This window comes from Schistocerca nitens, chromosome 2, assembly GCF_023898315.1.
Source record: "Schistocerca nitens isolate TAMUIC-IGC-003100 chromosome 2, iqSchNite1.1, whole genome shotgun sequence".
Lineage (NCBI taxonomy): Eukaryota > Metazoa > Arthropoda > Insecta > Orthoptera > Acrididae > Schistocerca > Schistocerca nitens.
In genome coordinates, this window is record NC_064615.1 from 885,015,014 (window position 1) to 885,033,192 (window position 18,179).

Consider the following 18,179-nt stretch of genomic DNA (forward strand, 5'->3'; position numbering starts at 1 on the left):
ATGCTTTATACGCGAAAAATTTTATCTCCCTTCATCTCGAAAACTTGAAATATCTTAACGACTGAAGATCCAAACAATCATTCAGAATAATTAGAGACAAACCTTAAGATAAGCATTTACACAGTACGGTTGAAGGCCATTTTAAGAATTCAAGATAATTTAAGAGAAACCTTCGGACGAGGATTTATATATTAAAGTCACAGATTCAGAACAAAACGCACCTGAAGGTCTAAATACAGAGCAACAAGAATTTTAAATGAAGCACTGCTGAAGGCCTAATCTGAAAAGAGTTGACATGAAGTTCGGCTGAAGGCCATACACTAAACATGAAACAGACAATATTAATACATAACTGAAGGCCTGGCACAGTACTTGTGACCAAACAAAATGACAACCACAAACAACAAACAGTGGTGCTCAAGAGTGTTCCAAGGGCCGACCTGGGGAGGAAACTCTAAGCACAGTTTAGGTGAGACAGGCAGCCAAGCGTAACACTAAACAGTCGGGTGCCAACACGACGTAGGGCCGGCTGAAGAACCAAACAACAGCGTAATCAATTTCCTTCCGCCCGACACTCTGGCTGCTCTATTTCAACAGACCGACTGACTACTCCATTACGCAGACAGCATTTATCTGCTCAGTGGAAATCACAGAAGCTACACACAGTTCCACTTAAACACACTTGCACAAGAACTCGAACAATCGTAAAAGCAATCACTGAGGAACAATAAGGACGAATCAATTCGACACTCAGGGAGTTTCCACAAGCGGTCCACGACCAAATACACGTCGCCCGATGAGATGACCAACCGAACAACCAACCAACGGTCGTCCCACTCCAATCTCCTACCGTCGGACATTTCATGTGTGTCGCCAGCGGTCGGCGAGCTCTGGCTGTCCACACCTCACTGGCGCTCCGTCCCCGACTGCTGCGTCCAGACTGCTGCTCCGTGCCCGACTGAACTCCCGACACACGACGAGCCGGAAATACTAGTGGTCCCTTCAAAGATAATACGACAGTGCTCTATCGATACGCGCTGCTGCTGCCACTCACGGGCAAGCAAACCAGGAACTTAGTGACGCCAGTAAATCGAATTAAGGCGAAAACGAGGCGACAGAACCATGAAAACAAGATGACGAGCAATAAACGGCATGACCACGTGCCGCGCATGGCTCAATATGAAGGAGAATAACCCGTTCAGAATTCCAGAAGATCGTCGCCATGACTTACCGCCTAAGGATGCGGCTTTGAACTTTTCCTTCGGAGAAGAGGTGGTGTGGCTTTACTCCATAGACTGCCGTTTTGTTTCCAGTTCGAAGTGACGAACCCATGTTTCATGGCTTGAGACGATGTCCGACAAAAAATTGTTACGATCAGCCTCGTAACGCAAAAGCAATTTCACACAAATTTCCTTCGTTGCTGTTTATGGTCTTCTGTTAGGCAACGAGGAACTCAGCTGGTATACACCTTCGAATACCCCAACTGGTGGAGGAGTGTGTGAGCGCTACCAACAGAGACGGCCAGTTGAGCAGCGTGGTGTTTGACGGTCATCCGTCGATCACCACGAATGAGAGTATCCGCACGTTCCAACACTGCAGGATTCTCAGCCGCGTCTGACCGGCCGGCACGCTAGCGGTCTGGCAGGTTTCCGCGAATTTGTTGCGATGATGACAGACGCTTCGCCGGACGATTCACCGCGCTTTTGTTCACGGTCAGATCTTCGGAGGCATTATGCAAGTTCCTATGAATATCTGCTACACACTGGTTTTCCGCCAAAAGAATTTCAATGACAGCTCTCTGATTGGAACGCTCCTCCGTTACGGATGTCATTTTGAAGGCGGCATATAAGTGCTGCCACCTATCGGAGCTGCATGAAGCTATAGGGGACGAAGCGAAAGTATTTCACAACAAATTTTGCATTTTTTCAACGAAACCGAAACTGGCTGAGAAAAAAATGTGTATCATTATTTATTGAACACTCCTCGTATACATGGTACCAAATGTGGCTGACACCCCTCTGTCTGGGGTCAGTGAGTGGCTGCCAGCGGTGGAGAAGTCGACGCTTAATGCCACATCCACACGTCGACGACAAAAGCAACCGCTATCGTCTGCACAGGTCTGCTGTAATGTCAACGGTGAAGGATTGCATGATGCGATGCGGTGAGTGACTGATGTTTGTCGGCCTTCTCGTTGTGTCTTTGGTAGTGACTATGCTGAGCCGAAGGATGTCCACAGTACGTAGGCGTCGTTTGTTGGGCTGCAAGAACTTGCAGAGTTGTCTTTCTTTCATGGGAATAATAGGGAAGTTTACCTGCAGCCAGGTATGTCGTGCCACGCGTTCAAGCTGTGTAGTATACGTAGAGGTTTTCTCATGAGGCACAGCAGTGTGCAGAGTCCCGTTGGGCAATGGTACGGTGTAAATTTTACAAGCAACTAAATGTTGAAACTGAAGAAATATATGCAATGTGTTCTTATTTATGTACTGTTTCTGTATTTTTCTTGTATAACGGCAGATGGATGTTGCCAGAATGGTAGACACACGGGCAGGAATTTAAAGGAGCTGGTGGAAGCCGTGAAGGGGCAAATAGCCGCGTTATTAGAGACTGTAGCCCTACAGAAACAGGACAGAGAGGGAATGCTTCAAAAAATAGAGGAATGGGAAACCGCTGGTGGGAAATTATGTTCCGATTTGGGGGTGATAAAACCTGTGTTGAGGGTACCCATCCCTTCCGCTGATCCCACAGCAGCTAACCTTACAGTGCTGGGAAAAAGCAACCAAGGATGTATCTGCATCTGTTGTTTTGTTTCTAAATTTGGAAAATGGTCGGAGGAAATGGCCTTCAATATGGTTAAATTGTGGTTAGTACGCAACGCGAATATTGAAACTTCTGAGTGCTTACGAGGTGAAACAACTGAGTAGGTGAAACTATTAAGTCTCTTTACTTATTTTTATCATTTAAAACACTGACCTACAGAATTTTCCCTGACAAAGACCACTCAAACTTAACTTATTCATTTATTACCCATAATATACAAGCCCAACGCAATCAGACTGCTATACAATGACATCATGGCTTCAAGTAATTAACACAAAAGAATGACCCTGAATTGCAAGAAATCCTAAGAATAACCCATACTTTTTCATAAGTCAATTACCTCACATAAAATCTTCATAACACGAACTGCAGTAATTACAACAAGCAGCAACTGCAGCCAGCTAATTAAAAATATTCTAACTACTATAGACTTTAACAACTAGGAGGCATATGGATAGCAAAAGAAAGATTTTGTTGAAGAGCAAACAACGTATTTAGAAGATTTTACTTTATTCATGTGACATCCAGTTCCAAAAATTGTATAGTTGTCAATTATTTCACTACCCAAACATTACCAACTACATCCATCCTCATTTTACAATGCATGTCCTACCAACACTGTGTCTCCACTATATCATGTACAAACCCTTCTCTAATTGTCGGCCGGAGTGGCCGAGCGGTTCTAAGCGCTACAGGCTGGAACCGCGCGACCGCTACGGTCGCAGGTTCGAATGCTGCCTCGGGCATGGATATGTGTGATGTCCTTAGGTTAGTTAGGTTTAAGTAGTTCTAAGTTCTAGGGGACTGATGACCTGAGAAGTTAAGTCCCATAGTGCTCAGAGCCATTTGAACTAAAGACCAATTCGCAAGATACGATACGGCAAGGTATAGGGAAGGTGGTATGGGTTGATATAGGTACGGACTTACCCAATGGTTTATTATTTGTTGTGGAGCCATTGGAAGCTAACAAGAAAGACGAGTCACACTGTTTTGTCAGCGGAGACAGTATTCACTGGTGACATATGGATGGACATACTATGGTTCCAGTTAGTCGCGATAATTTTGGCATGAATGAGGTGAGTCTGCTAAAGGGTCTGTTGATTGGTAATTCGGATGTTTTCGAGGGAGGTGATGTAGATAGATCAGTTGAGGATCTCTGCCGCAAACAAACTGTCAACGCATCTGCATTGCATGAAAAAGTAAAACATTTACAAGGAAACAACAGGAATGCGATGGATCGAGTGGAAGTGTTGCTGCGTGTTGGGGAAGGGTAATGTGCGATCCTAGGAGTACACTTTCTTCTTAATTTCACTGCAGTTCACAGGTTTATTTAATCCGAGTGATCCATTGCCAGCAATACCAGTCACGTAGTCTAAGAGTCGACTTTATTTAACGTTCGTTAATGTTATGTTGTCAGTAGCTACATTTCGAAAAAACTTAACTATGCGGTGTGAAGACCACTTTGAAATTAAAGTAAAACAATACGAGAAACTGAAGCGTAAAAGAACAGGCAAAGCAGTAATGTGACTGCAAAACCTGGACTGCATGTTTCTAAGGAGTTCCACTTGCGTGTCGCAAGATTGTAATAATGTCAGTGGAAATTAAGGTGTGGTACAAATTTAGGGCAGGCGATAATTATGGATACAGCAAAGTGTCACGTAATAAAATACTTATGAATATTGGTCTTACAGATTAGCATGATATCTTCTGCCAAACTGATGTTTTATTATCCTGAACCCTCTAGAAATTTCAAGAGCGTCTACGTTTCGTGTGACTGATACCACACTGCGATCTTTACCGATACATTGAGTACGACATAGAAAAGTCCGTTCTAAAAGGTCAATAGATTAAGCGCCTTGCAGGCACAGTATAACAAGTGTCGGCCAATATAATGGCAGTTAACGAAATACTCGCGCATCGTGGAACAAATTACCGTGCAATGGACGGATGTTGTGATAAAACCGGTAATGGAAGCCTCAGTTCCTGGGATCACATGGCTCTTGTTTACAGACCAGGCTCTATCGCGATGGATATTACTGCGTACGCGACTCGGCACCGTGCTGCGAGCTACGAGAGGCGAAAAAGCCGCTATGCGCCAGACAGCGTGAAAGATTAATGCACTCAAATCACAAAATTCTACACTTCGCTGACTGACAGGCAATGAAGAGCTGGGTTTTTCCACAAAGAGAATTCATGCAGCACGATGAGGGAAGTAAAATGAATTACAGCAAAGCTCTTTACAAATCCTTCTTTCTAAAATAAAGAAAATATTTAAAATGTGTAAAACACATTCTTCAGACGCTGTTAAATCACTAACAACAATGTTGGTGTTAAAATAAATTACAGAGGATAAGTGAAAAAGATTTGTGGCCGGAGCGGTTCTAGGCGCTTCAGTCTGGAACCGCGCGACCGCTACGGTCGTAGGTTCGAATCCTGCTTCGGGCATGGATGTGTGTGATGTCCTTAGGTTAGTTAGGTTTAAGTAGTTCTAAGTTCTAGGGGACTAATGACCTCAGATGTTAAGTCCCATAGTGCTCAGAGCCATTTGAACCATTTTTGAAAAATATTTGTCCGATTTCTCAAGACTATGCAGGGTAGAGATAAACAAGCTGATAATAAGGTCAGAAAAGGTTACCGGATGTTTAATCGGGAAAACTTTTCCCAAGTACTAAAGGTCAGATATGCATCGCTGTGGAACTATGGCTACAAAATAGTGGCCAGTCATCTAGGAGCGCACAGAAATGATTGCATTGAAACTAATTTGTTTCTGGTATGGTATGAGCTGTGAAGGGGTGGTAAAGTGCCGGGCTAACAGTAATTCAGATATTCTTTAAAACAAATTTATCAACAGACAGTTCTTACCCAACACTTATTAAAAACCGTATTGTAATAGCCCTTTTACTTTTTCATGTTTGAAAGGGTAGCCTTTACAAGGCTTACTCTTACTTGATAATATTTACACTGATACAATATCATGGGTAAAACACCGGCAATACAGTAGTGTGAAATTTGAGCCGAAAGCAATTATAACATCAATTAAAAGTTTCAACTCAAGCTCGATAACTACTTGTGATAAAAAATTTTAAATTCCCAGTGCTGTCTTAAAAATGCATGTAGTAACCCTTCAACAAATTTGTAACAACAAACTGACAGTAATTCAAACCTGGAAACAATATTCAGATAAATCCATTTTAGCAAAATAACTTGAAATACGCAACAACAAATTATAGTGGGAACTCCTTTTCACAAGGTTTGTACACACCAGTTTTTCTCGTGCCACACATTAGAATTTACTCGTTTATTGTACAGGAGTACCGAAGAATTTCAAAACAAGTTTTGATGCAAACACAATTACTGTGCGGAATGAGAAACAGCTTACAAAAGTGAAGTGTAAATAATGCAGCGCAACAAAAAAATTCTGCAGAATGGCAAAAACTGGCAAATGGAAGTTCTATAAACGCTGTTAGAGTGCGGAATGAGGAACAGTTTACAAAAGTGAAGTGTAAACAGTGCAGTGCAAGAAATACTGCAGAACGGCAAAAGCTGTCAAGTACAAATGTGAATCGAAGTCTTTCGACGTCAACCTCTGCTAGCAAGGAGGGGAGGCACAGGATATGTAAAGAAATACCAATAACCACGGAAGATGCTTTATAAATAAAAGCGAAAGGCGTCTGACGTAATTCTTTTTAATTAAATTGCAGTCAGCTCAAGACTGATAACCAATAGTGACAGCCTTTAACAGCTGCTGCCGGCCGCGGTGGTCTAGCGGTTCAGGCGCTCAGTCCGGAACCGCGCGACTACTACGGTCGCAGGTTCGAATCCTGCCTCGGGCATGGATGTGTGTGATGTCCTTAGGTTAGTTAGGTTTAAGTAGTTCTAAGTTCTAGGGGACTGATGACCACAGATGTTAAGTCCCATAGTGCTCAGAGCCATTTGAACCATTTTTTTAACAGCTGGTGCGGAAGATGGCCACGAAACCAAACGTAATACCCGGTTTTGACCTTAGCAAGGTGAGCAGAACGGCACACAAAGAGGCGCCAGAAATGGGTAGCTGTTGTGGATGGCGGATGAGATAGGCTGTGTGGACTAGCGGGTTTGCATCAGATTACAAATTTTTCTAGCAGCTGAAGACGGTGTAAATGTCGTGATTCGCGCCTGCCTGCGAAGATGCTGCAGTACGCATTTTTGAACAGATCCAGTGTTCATGCGTCGAAAGGAGCACTCGCAGGTACAATAGTGTTCACTTGCTTGCTACACAACACTTGAATTATCTCGTGACAATGGTTTGAAGACAACACGTCGTCAGTACTCTGAGGTGTGGGGTTGATCTGATATTCTGTTATTCTGCGCAACGGATTAATCTGAGATGTACCCTTTACCCTGTGGCTCCTGCAAGATGCAATTTCCACCCCCACACTATTACAGAAGTCAGACTGACGCTCCTAACATTCTAAAGAGAAATGCCTGAAAAACTGTCAGCAATAAATATCTTCTGGAGTCGTCCACTGTAAGGAAATGACACAGAAATTCACAAAATTTCTTACGTAACTAGGGGGATACTTGGGTACTGGAGTAGTGCTAGTTAGTGTAAGAAAAACATGAAACTAACGAAAGTTATTATTTATTTTCCAAAAATTCTGAGAAATCACAATGGCACTTCTTTTCGGAATGTGAAGTTACCTCTCAAGGATAGGATTCGCTAATGAAATTTCTATACAAAGTTTAAGATGGTTGTTGACTTGGGAGAATGGCTGAGAGGCGCGCCTACTCAACTTGAATTACTATCCTTTAGAATGTTGCGAGGTACGGTCGAGGCTGTCGCGTGTGAAATGCAGTGAAGTGTACTGTTGTGGAGGAACTATGGGGCTCACAATAGCTGTAGCGCACAATACCGTAAGCTGCGATGACTGCTGTCTGCGCCGCTCGCTGCTGACAAATAAGATAACTCTCGTTCTATCTGGATTGACCTTCGCCAATCAAACTCTCCCTATGCCTTGATGAAGTCAAGGATTCCTTTTCGCCCCTAGTCTAACTATTGGCGTGGTACACCGGTCAGATAACCAGTCCACCGCGATGCCACTCAAAATTCGCTCGCAGGCGTTTAACTATAACTCTGTCCATTCACACCGCACAATAAGTGTGTCGGCCAACACAGTGAACAACGCTTAATCGCAAGGACTCTGTATAGAGTAGCACATCGATTCCCTCTCGACAGAGGTGCCCTCCCAGTGAAGTACTAAGGAGAGACTTGTTCCTCGCTCCGAGAGCGACAACGGAACGGCGCCTCTCCACGCCAGACGTGAAGGGGTACATCTTTCGGTCTCTTCCATTATTCCTTCAGCTCAAGGTGTCAGAAACATCGTCTGCCAATCAGCATTGCTCTTCTAAAACGGGAGAATGACGTTTCGTTTAAGGTGACCAATCCAGAAACCTGTAGCATTGGCGTTTGGCGTTTGCTGTCTCCCTGTGAAAATCTCTGAAACTGTATGCTATGTGTAAAGAATGCATAGGCTGCCTGCTCCTACACAATGTAGCAGAATTTGCTTTTAAGCTGAACACGGGGTTGTTCCCCCCTTTCACTCGGGCCCACACTGTCCGCTACACGGGCGGTCACCGGCCGACATAGGCTGGGTAGTCCTCTGAAGGGACGGCGTCCTGTTGTGCAGTTTCTCTCCTGAACTAAAAGGTTCTGTGGCCGTCGTGTCTGGAATGTATGTGTGTACGCCAGCTTCGAGTATTTCAACCACGGTGCGCTTACTTGTTAATTGCATATCGTTTACATGAATTCATACAACATTGACTTTATCGTATCGAGTTTGGGTTCGAATGAAGCGTCTTGATGTGCGGAATATGATTGTGAAGGCGGAATATGCAAGCAATGAAGGTCAGGAGACCATGACGTCTTACAGTACATATTGTTTTATGTTTCCATAGTGCACTCTCCAAATGAGTTAATATAGCAGTTGGTGGGACATCGACTGCATTCTTGAACTAATTAGAAGCATTAATATCAATTCGCTGGTGACTACCGCAACTGATAATCCGCCTCCAAGCTCAGCTTAAATCGCCCTACCTGTTATGCAGATTAAACACGTCGGAAGGTAAGGAGACGCAGCTTGTAGTAGGCGCTGTTACCAAGGGCGCTGCGTCGTCGAGATGATCGCTAACAAATGAGTAACAACCGTCAGACTGAGAAGAAGCAGACTAGTGCACAATGAGTCAACGCGCTTATACGTAATTCGGCTAGAATGTACTTTCTAACTGACTTAAAACCTAATGAAACAGCTACATCTGTTTAATATTCGTTTTATTGAACTGAATGTCTCAGCAACTGAAAGAAGCACTTTAAATGCTGCTACTTCAAATAACGTGACAACTGAGATTGTTTCTACTCTTTCTTTAGAGTAACAGATTATCACCTTTTGGTATGCATGTAAGTGGTTCCAGGATTTTTCATTTCTGAAGACTCTTTCGGCGTTGCTACATAACTAGTGAAATCTAGCAGTTTTGAGTACGTATTGCCAGTAGAGCTCTAAAACTAGTTTCAACTATTAAACACTTATTTGGATAGACGGCAGTTCTCATTAATGCATCACACTCGTCGTGAAAGCAAGACCATCTCCCCTACAGAAAGACAAAAGACATTTGGGGTTTGGGAACTGAAGAGGAGCCATAAAATTTGGTGTCCTGTAGAATGCATCCAGTGAAACTTGCGCCTAGTGAAATTTGCGACTAGAAAACGTCCACTAATCTCTCTGTCTGATATCAGAACTTGTCTGGAAACTGGAAGAGCTGAGGGCTCTTCTGGACTGTTAAAACTGGCCATATTTTACAGCAACGTGTGGCCTCAAAACTGTTGTCAGCAACATTTCTGCAACGTGCTGTCATACATAGCAAAACTACTCTATGGAACTGTAGTATAACTGCTGACGTTCTGGGCATCTCTCCCATCTATTTTTCTGTTAAGTGATTTTTCATGTATCCTCCTTCCTCTCCCCTCCCCTATTATTCTGTTAAATGATTTCCAAGTCGTTGAAAATAGGCCAGAACAAAGGACTCCATCATCCTGTACTCCTCTACAGATCCAGAGCGAAGGGCATTCTTCCGATAATCAACCCCTCACCTCCCCCCTTCATTGTTCTAGAACAAAGGACATTAAAACCCCTCTCCTCTCAAAGTTTCTCATTTCTTGAACAGAGGACACTGCATGCCCCCTGTATTTCTGCAATCTGGGATGTAGGGTTTTGTCTCGACGGTCACCCCATCTTCCACCTTCGCAATTGCCCTGTGTATAAAATAGCAGGAAATTCAAAAAATGGGAAATTAAAAACAGTCAAGATTTCCTTCCAGACCTATGACATTGCTGTCCAAGAAAGGCGGTTGTCCTAAGTGTAAATTGGCGGGAAATTCAAAAAATTCGAGATGAGGTTTTGCTCTGCTGACGTGAAATAAAAATATGCGAGATGGTGGACCCTTGGATACAGGTACAGCCTGAATAGTTGCCAACTCACTTCTAAGATCTGGTTTTAGTACGGCAGGAAACAAAAAAATTAATAATAGCCACAGGAACGCCACACTGCATAATGTTATTTTAAATTCAAACTCAAATCGTAAATTAAATTCGATTTCGTTAAATTTAGTTCAAATTCAAATTCAAATTCAATTCAATTCAACTTCAATTCAATACAGTTCAGAAATAGGGAGCCTAATTGCCCTAGATTAAAAATACTGCTGGCCCAGAAGTGCAAAGTTTAAACAGCTGCCCCCATCCCACCCCTCTGCTGTCAGAGTTAAAACAAGTCTTTTCCTACATTTAGATTTGACTTCTTCCTAAGTTTAACTCCACTTCCACTACGAGTAAACAATGGGGACCATTGCTGGGAAAGGGTATTCAAAACATTCACTCATCCTAAATTTAAAATGGTGAGAAATTGAGTCAAATGATTGGTAGCCTCCAACACTGGAATGTGGCCGGCCACTGTGTCCGAGCGGTTCTAGGCCCTTCAGTACGGAACCGCGCTGCTGCTACCGTCGCAGGTTCTGCCTCGGGTATGGAGGTGTGTGATATCCTTAGGTCAGTTAAGTTTAAGTAGTTCTAAGTCTAGGGGACTGATGACCTCAGATGTTAAGCACCATAGTGCTTAGAGCCATTTGAACCATTTTGAACTGGAATGTGCTGTCTCAGGTATTGTGACCAATTGCTCATCAATCCCATCTGCACACTTTTCAGAAGAATCAAGTGTTATGCTCTTTTGTACGGATGAGTGGTCGTGTGTATGGGGTAAAACGTCTGAAGAAAAGAACCTGTAACAATCGTTGGAATGGTGCAGGCCGGATGAGGGAGCTTTATGCAATGCGGAATGTTTTCGTATCATTACAAGGGCGATTTCGTCATTCTAGAAAGCACAGTGGATCAACACAAGGAGGCATCTATCCTTGGAGACCATGTCTACCCAGAGGCGTAACAAAACCAGTGCGGTCCGCAGCGTGTACCAACTCCACGGGGGTGGCGAAACTTGCTAGGTTCTCTGGCACGAGTTCTAAGGAAATTTTTATTCGTCTTTTCACTGCTGGTACTTATGGGAGTGGGCAGGCAACTAGAGAGGTTACAGACCGAACCTGACCACTTTTCATGAGTGCACTTTACTGCTAAAATAGGGCGTAAACAAAATAGTCTATTTTATTTTATTTTCTACATATCTGGTACAGGTTAATCGGAGTCATTGTTGGTATTACTGTTTCACATTGAACTATCATTAATCTGTGTGTTATCCGATGTGATGGGTATTAGCACTCTTTTATTTTTGTGTGTGACCAGATGCACATGAATGTTTTCTCCGCAAGAAATACCTGAGCCGTGGCGGGCTCGAGTCATGCTTATCATGGATTAAACCCTGGTTGCAGTCCTGTGGTTTTATTTCTCCTGCGCTTATCGCGATAATGTTGCTGTCCTCTCTGTGAGTGGCAGCAGCAACGTGTATCGATACTAGTACTGCTGTACTATCTTTGGTGTGGCGGGTATTGTTTCCGGCTGGGCGGTGTGTGACCAGTCGGTCGGTTGATGTGGAGCAGCAATGAAGTCTCCGTCACGCATACTCTGGCCGGGGCCCCTGGGGGTGTGCACCGCGGTTGGAGTGTGAGGTGCTGCTTGCGAGTTCTACGAAGTTCGTCGCCCACCTACCTTGGACATGAAAGTTGAGTCCTCACTTAACCTACTATTGAGCCTCAACTGTTTACATTTCTTCGTTTGATCCTGGCTGTCGCTTTTGGAACATTCCCGTGAGCAACAGCGTGTATGTATGCAAGTCGGCTAAGATTCGAGCCATCTTCCTGTGGAGTTAACTTAATTTATTCCTTGTTATTGAGTTGACCAGCGGTATCTTCTGCCTTGCAACCGGTGGCGTTCCGGTTACCTGCCCTGGTCGTTGACGTAATTTTCGGCAGTGTATTTTCCTCGTCGTGTTTTTGCTGTCCAGCGCGGCGTGTAGTTCGACAGCGGAGGTGTTGTTGGTCGCTGTCGGCGCCAATGTTCTGTGTGTCGTTCCATTGAAATCTTTTGGTCGTTTTGCTGGTTGCGTGGAGCGGAACTGATTTTGTTGATTGGTCGGTGGGCTGTCTGTCGGTTGGATTGCCTTCAGATTAAAAAGTCGTTGGACAGGCTGCCTGTCTCACCTAAGCGGCCATCAGTGTTACAGTCCCAGGCCAACCCTTGAAAACTTCTGAGCGCCATTCCTTGTGTGTTACAGAAATTTCCCTGTTTGGGTTTTAGTTATTTGGTTGATGTGTGGCCTTCAGCCGAGCATCAATATCTCTTAAATTAATGTTCTTGTCTTGCCCTTAAGCCATGAGATTGTTATTCTTTATGGAGGCCTTCAGCCGAATTTTATATGAAATGTTCTAAGATACGGCCTTCCGCCTTTTAAAATTGAAACTCTTCTTTCTGGAGCTTAAGCCGTTAAATTATTTGTTGATGTGCGGCCTTCAGCCGAGTTTTAATATCTCTTAAATTAATGTTCTTGTTCTGCCCTTAAGGCATAAGATTGTTATGCTTTTGTATGGGGCGTTCAGTCGAATTTTGCATGAAATGTTTTAAGATAAGGCCTTCTACCTTTTGATTGAAACTCTTCTTATTGCTTAATATGCGGCCTCCAGTCAAGTTCCATTAAAATTAAATTGTTGAGGCCTTCAGCCTGTTTAGATTGAAGATTTAGAAAACATTCCTTGGCGAAACCTCCAGAAGAACCTTTTATTTCAATTTCTTCCTTAGGCCTTCTGTCTTGGATTTTGAGTGTGGCCTTCAGCCGATCTAAAGTTAATCAAAGGAGGTCGATTAAAGTTTTGAGTGTTTTGCATCCTTGTTGTAATATTGTGTGTTGATGAATAAAGCTTGTATGTTGAGTGCAACTGACAGCAACTTATTTTGGTCCCTTTCCACAACCTGATCCGCTCTGTCCTGCTAGCCCAGGCATTTCAATACCTTACGGGAGATCGAATTAAATATTTTGTTCATTTGTATGTAGACAAGTGAATATTTTCTGTATGCTTTCTTGTCTTAGTTGTAAGGAAGGTGACGAGAGCTTTCTTTATTTTCTGATGCAAAGTACTTTAAAATACTAACGGAATTACTTTACGACGATGATTCTTTGAGCTAAAACGTGATAAGGCCATTTTTAAACGATAGTTATTCAGATATCACTGCCATTTCTAGTTCTTATCTGAACGATAAAACCAAATGAAACAAGCAGGCGTTTTGCCAAAGGGGCCCTACTAAAAACACAATATTACTATCATGCATTTACATAGAATCACGATGACTAAGTGCCCAGATATGCAAATTCCTGGTTAACTTAAGAAGTCAACTTGGTTGACTTCTTAAGTAATAGAACCCAGTACGTTGTCCTCGATGGTGAGTGTTCATCGGAGCTGAGGGTATCATCTGGAGTGCCCCAGGGAAGTGTGGTAGGTCCGCTGTTGTTTTCTATCTACATCAATGATCTTTTGGATAGGGTGGATAGCAGTGTGCGGCTGTTTGCTGATGATGCTGTGGTGTACGGGAAGCTGTCGTCGTTGAGTGACTGTAGGAGGATACAGGATGACGTGGACAGGATTTGTGATTGGTGTAAAGAATGGCAGCTAACTCTAAATATAGATAAATGTAAATTAATGCAGATGAATAGGAAAAAGAAACCTGTAATGTTTGAATATTCCATTAGTAGTGTAACGCTTGACACGGTCACGTCGATTAAATATTTGGGCATAACATTGCAGAGCAATATGAAGTGGGACAAGCATGTAATGGCAGTTGTGGAGAAGGCGGATAGTCGTCTTCGGTTCATTGGCAGAATTTTGGGAAAATGTGGTTCATCTGTAAAGGAGACCGCTTATAAAACACTAATACGATCTATTCTTGAGTACTGCTCGAGCGTTTGGGATCCCCATCAGGTCGGATTGAGGGAGGACACAGAAGCAATTCAGAGGCGGGCTGCTAGATTTGTTACTGGCAGGTTTGATCATCACGCGGAAAGACCACAAAGATAAGATAAGAGAGATTAGGGCTCGTACAGAGGCATATAGGCAGTCATTTTTCCCTCGTTCTGTTTGGGAGTGGAACAGAGAGAGTAGAAGCTAATTGTGGTACGAGGCACCCTCCGCCAAGCACCGTATGGTGGATTGCGGAGTATGCATGTAGATGTAGATGTATAATGTCAGTGCGAGAGAAGTCACTGCAAATTTGAAATGCTGGTACATTTAATGACCCGTGTAACCGCCTGAATGTTGAATGAAAAGGTGCAAACGCCCATGCATTATGTTGTACAGGTGTCGGATGTAAATTTGAGAGGTGGAGTTCCCTGGCTGTTGCACTTGGTCGGTCAGTACAGAGAAGGTTAATGCTGCAGGTGGATGACGCTGAGTTGACGTTAGATGATGTCCCATATGTGCTCTACTGCACACAGATCTGGTTGATCGATATTCTGTAGAACATGTTGGGTTATAATGGCGATATGTGGGCGACCGTTATCCTGTTTTAAAGCACACCCTGGAATACTGTACATGTATGGCAGCACAGCAGGTCGACTCACGTGACTGAGGTACAAATTAACAGTCAGGGTGTATGAGGTAATAGCGAGAGTGCTCCAGCTGTTATACGAAATTGCAACCCAGACCACAATTCCAGATTTAATTCTAGTATGTCTAGCACGCAGACAGGTTGACTGCAGACCCTCAAATAGCCTCCTTCCAACCAATACGTGGCCATGACTGTCACCGAGGGAGAATTAGCGTTCATCAGAAAACTCAACAGATCTCCACCCTTCCATCCAATGAGTTCTTGCTTGATACTGTGGTGCCAACAGCGGTTCAAATAGCTGCTGCAGATCTAGTACGATCCGCCAGAGACATACGCCGAACACGATGCTCTTCGCTCTTTTTAGTATCACGGAGCCCGGTGTTCTTGCTACCGTAGCGTTCTCTTGACCACCGCTGTCAGCAGTCGTGTTCAGTGGCTACGTTCCTGCCAAGTCTTTATGCAATATCACAGAAGGAACACCCAGCTTCTCGCAGCCCTGTTGCACGACCTCGTTCTAATTCGGTGAGATGTTGATAATGACGTCTTTGTCTCTTTAACGGCATTCTTGACTAACATCGACTCACTACGTCCGTTCTCAAAGGTAACTAACACTCATGACCGTTACAGCGTGTATTTAAAGCAAACGTGATTCGCTACTAGTGCCGCTCCTATGCGATTAGCGCGAAATTTGAATAGACGTCATCTTTCAGATGTAGAAATATGCCTACGAACTTTCGTTTATGTCTCACAACTCCTTCTTGGTGTAGCGACTTTTTCCCAGCAGTGTATTAAGTGCGTCACTATGAGATAAGGAAATCTATTTTTAGTCCGCTATTCGTGAATTTCTAATCTTTATTGGAAAACCTTACGTGAAAGCATATTATCCCACATATCTGACAGTTGATGACTAACTCTTTCCATTCAGGAAACGTTGTTAGTTTAAACAGTATTTACCAAAAAAAGCAAAGAAATTCTTAATAAAAGGTGGTTGTCGCAGTAGAAAGGGTATTCTATTTGCACACATTTTAGGGCTATGTGGGAATACAGTGTGATACTTCGTTTAGCAGTCTAACAGACTTTCAGCTGATCTTAACCACCTTGCAACTCACATAAAAGATTCGGAGATAAAGAAGAACATCGAATGGGAAACCAGTAGTCACTTGCCAGAACCTTGATCGGCCTGAAGGTGACTTTATTGGTAATACTACGCTAAAATGAACATGAAATTCCTTCTGAGCTCCTGCGCAACAGGACGTTGAGATCAAGTTTGTTTCTTTTAGGGGGTAAATATGTATGGTGTTTTACGTTCTGAAGGAGCATCACTGGGAAATTGTAACATAAGCAATGCAAAGTCATGGCAGCATGCATCAATACGTTAAAAAGAAATGTCGTTCTACAACTGCTCTAAGGGAGGATTGGACACGTGTGAACATTTGTGCAACTATAGTGCTGGGCGCAAAACAAGCGCATAGCCCTTGCTGTGTTCTAATATTTAAACGTCTACCCAGTAATTTTTTATGTCATTTACTAAATGAATCCCAGCAAAAAGATACGAAGGAAAGTTTTTCTCTAGGAGGTGATGTTTAAAGCTTTCCCGGCGTACTGATTGTTCCATAAAAACACGAGAGAACTGCCGGATATCTCTCTAGGAACTTGAAACTAACGTATCATGGGAAACGTTGTCAGAAAATTAGTAGTAGCCATATATCCTATATTAATATGGAGAATGAAGTTGCTTCAGATGGGTAGAGGAACAGAAGTACCAGAACTAACAAAAATCCGAGGAGAACTAGGCCAACATTGCAGAAAATGAAGAGATGCCACATCACCCCTAGCACAAACGTTAACTGGCGTTCACCATACTGTGCTATATCCAAGGGGAGCAAGGGGAGCGTGTTTAAAATGCTTTCACACATTGTATGCACAAAATGTTTAGTGAGCTGAAGTATTTTGATGTTACAAAACGTTCTGTGCTACAATACTAAACCATTGGTTGCATTATAAATTAGTATAGGGTACCACGGATTTTTAGGTCGCGGGAAGAGCATTTTAGGCACTTAAAATAGGCTCTTTCTGTACTTCAGCTAGGCTACATAAAACTTAAAATACACACTAAAAGGTATTATGCAGAGCAACTAAACGTATTGTAAAATACGTGTAGTTCACATTTGGTCATATTATTAATCATTAAAAATAAACAAAATGAAAATATGCACACTTGCTCAACACGGAAAACATAATACGAATTTAATGGTCAAACTGACCCCAAACCATTCTACTTTTTCTAAGATAAAAATATAGCGTGAAACACGTACTGGGTGTCAGTCTTACGGGTCGTCAAGCACAATTTCTCTGGTGTTGGCGGATATTTTCAATTTCGTTTTAGCAATACGTAGCTGGAGTCAGCCCAAACAAACCCTGATCATCAGCTCTTTAATACATCGCCCAGCATCGACAGAAAGCGTCGGTTTGTTTCCCATTACGAACAAAATTATTTTTAATGTGGGATTTTATGCACCCATTCGATAGAACGATCCCAAATTAGTCTACTGAGATGTTCGTGTTACCGATGTGTATTGACAGGAACAGTAAAACACGAAGAATAATCAGTACTGCAACGGCGACACCATCGTACTCGCTCGCGCTGAGTACTACCACTCCACAGCAGCGCTTCTCAGTCGCTGCCGCAGTATCGGTTATTCTTCGTATTTTACTTTCTGTGTTAATACGTCATAGCGGTAACACGAATAACGCGCCAGACTAATTACATGGGAAGAAATGGAAATACAGTCCTGGAAATTGAAATAAGAACACCGTGAATTCATTGTCCCAGGAAGGGGAAACTTTATTGACACATTCCTGGGGTCAGATACATCACATGATCACACTGACAGAACCACAGGCACATAGACACAGGCAACAGAGCATGCACAATGTCGGCACTAGTACAGTGTATATCCACCTTTCGCAGCAATGCAGGCTGCTATTCTCCCATGGAGACGATTGTAGAGATGCTGGATGTAGTCCTGTGGAACGGCTTGCCATGCCATTTCCACCTGGCGCCTCAGTTGGACCAGCGTTCGTGCTGGACGTGCAGACCGCGTGAGACGACGCTTCATCCAGTCCCAAACATGCTCAATGGGGGACAGATCCGGAGATCTTGCTGGCCAGGGTAGTTGACTTACACATTCTAGAGCACGTTGGGTGGCACGGGATACATGCGGACGTGCATTGTCCTGTTGGAACAGCAAGTTCCCTTGCCGGTCTAGGAATGGTAGAACGATGGGTTCGATGA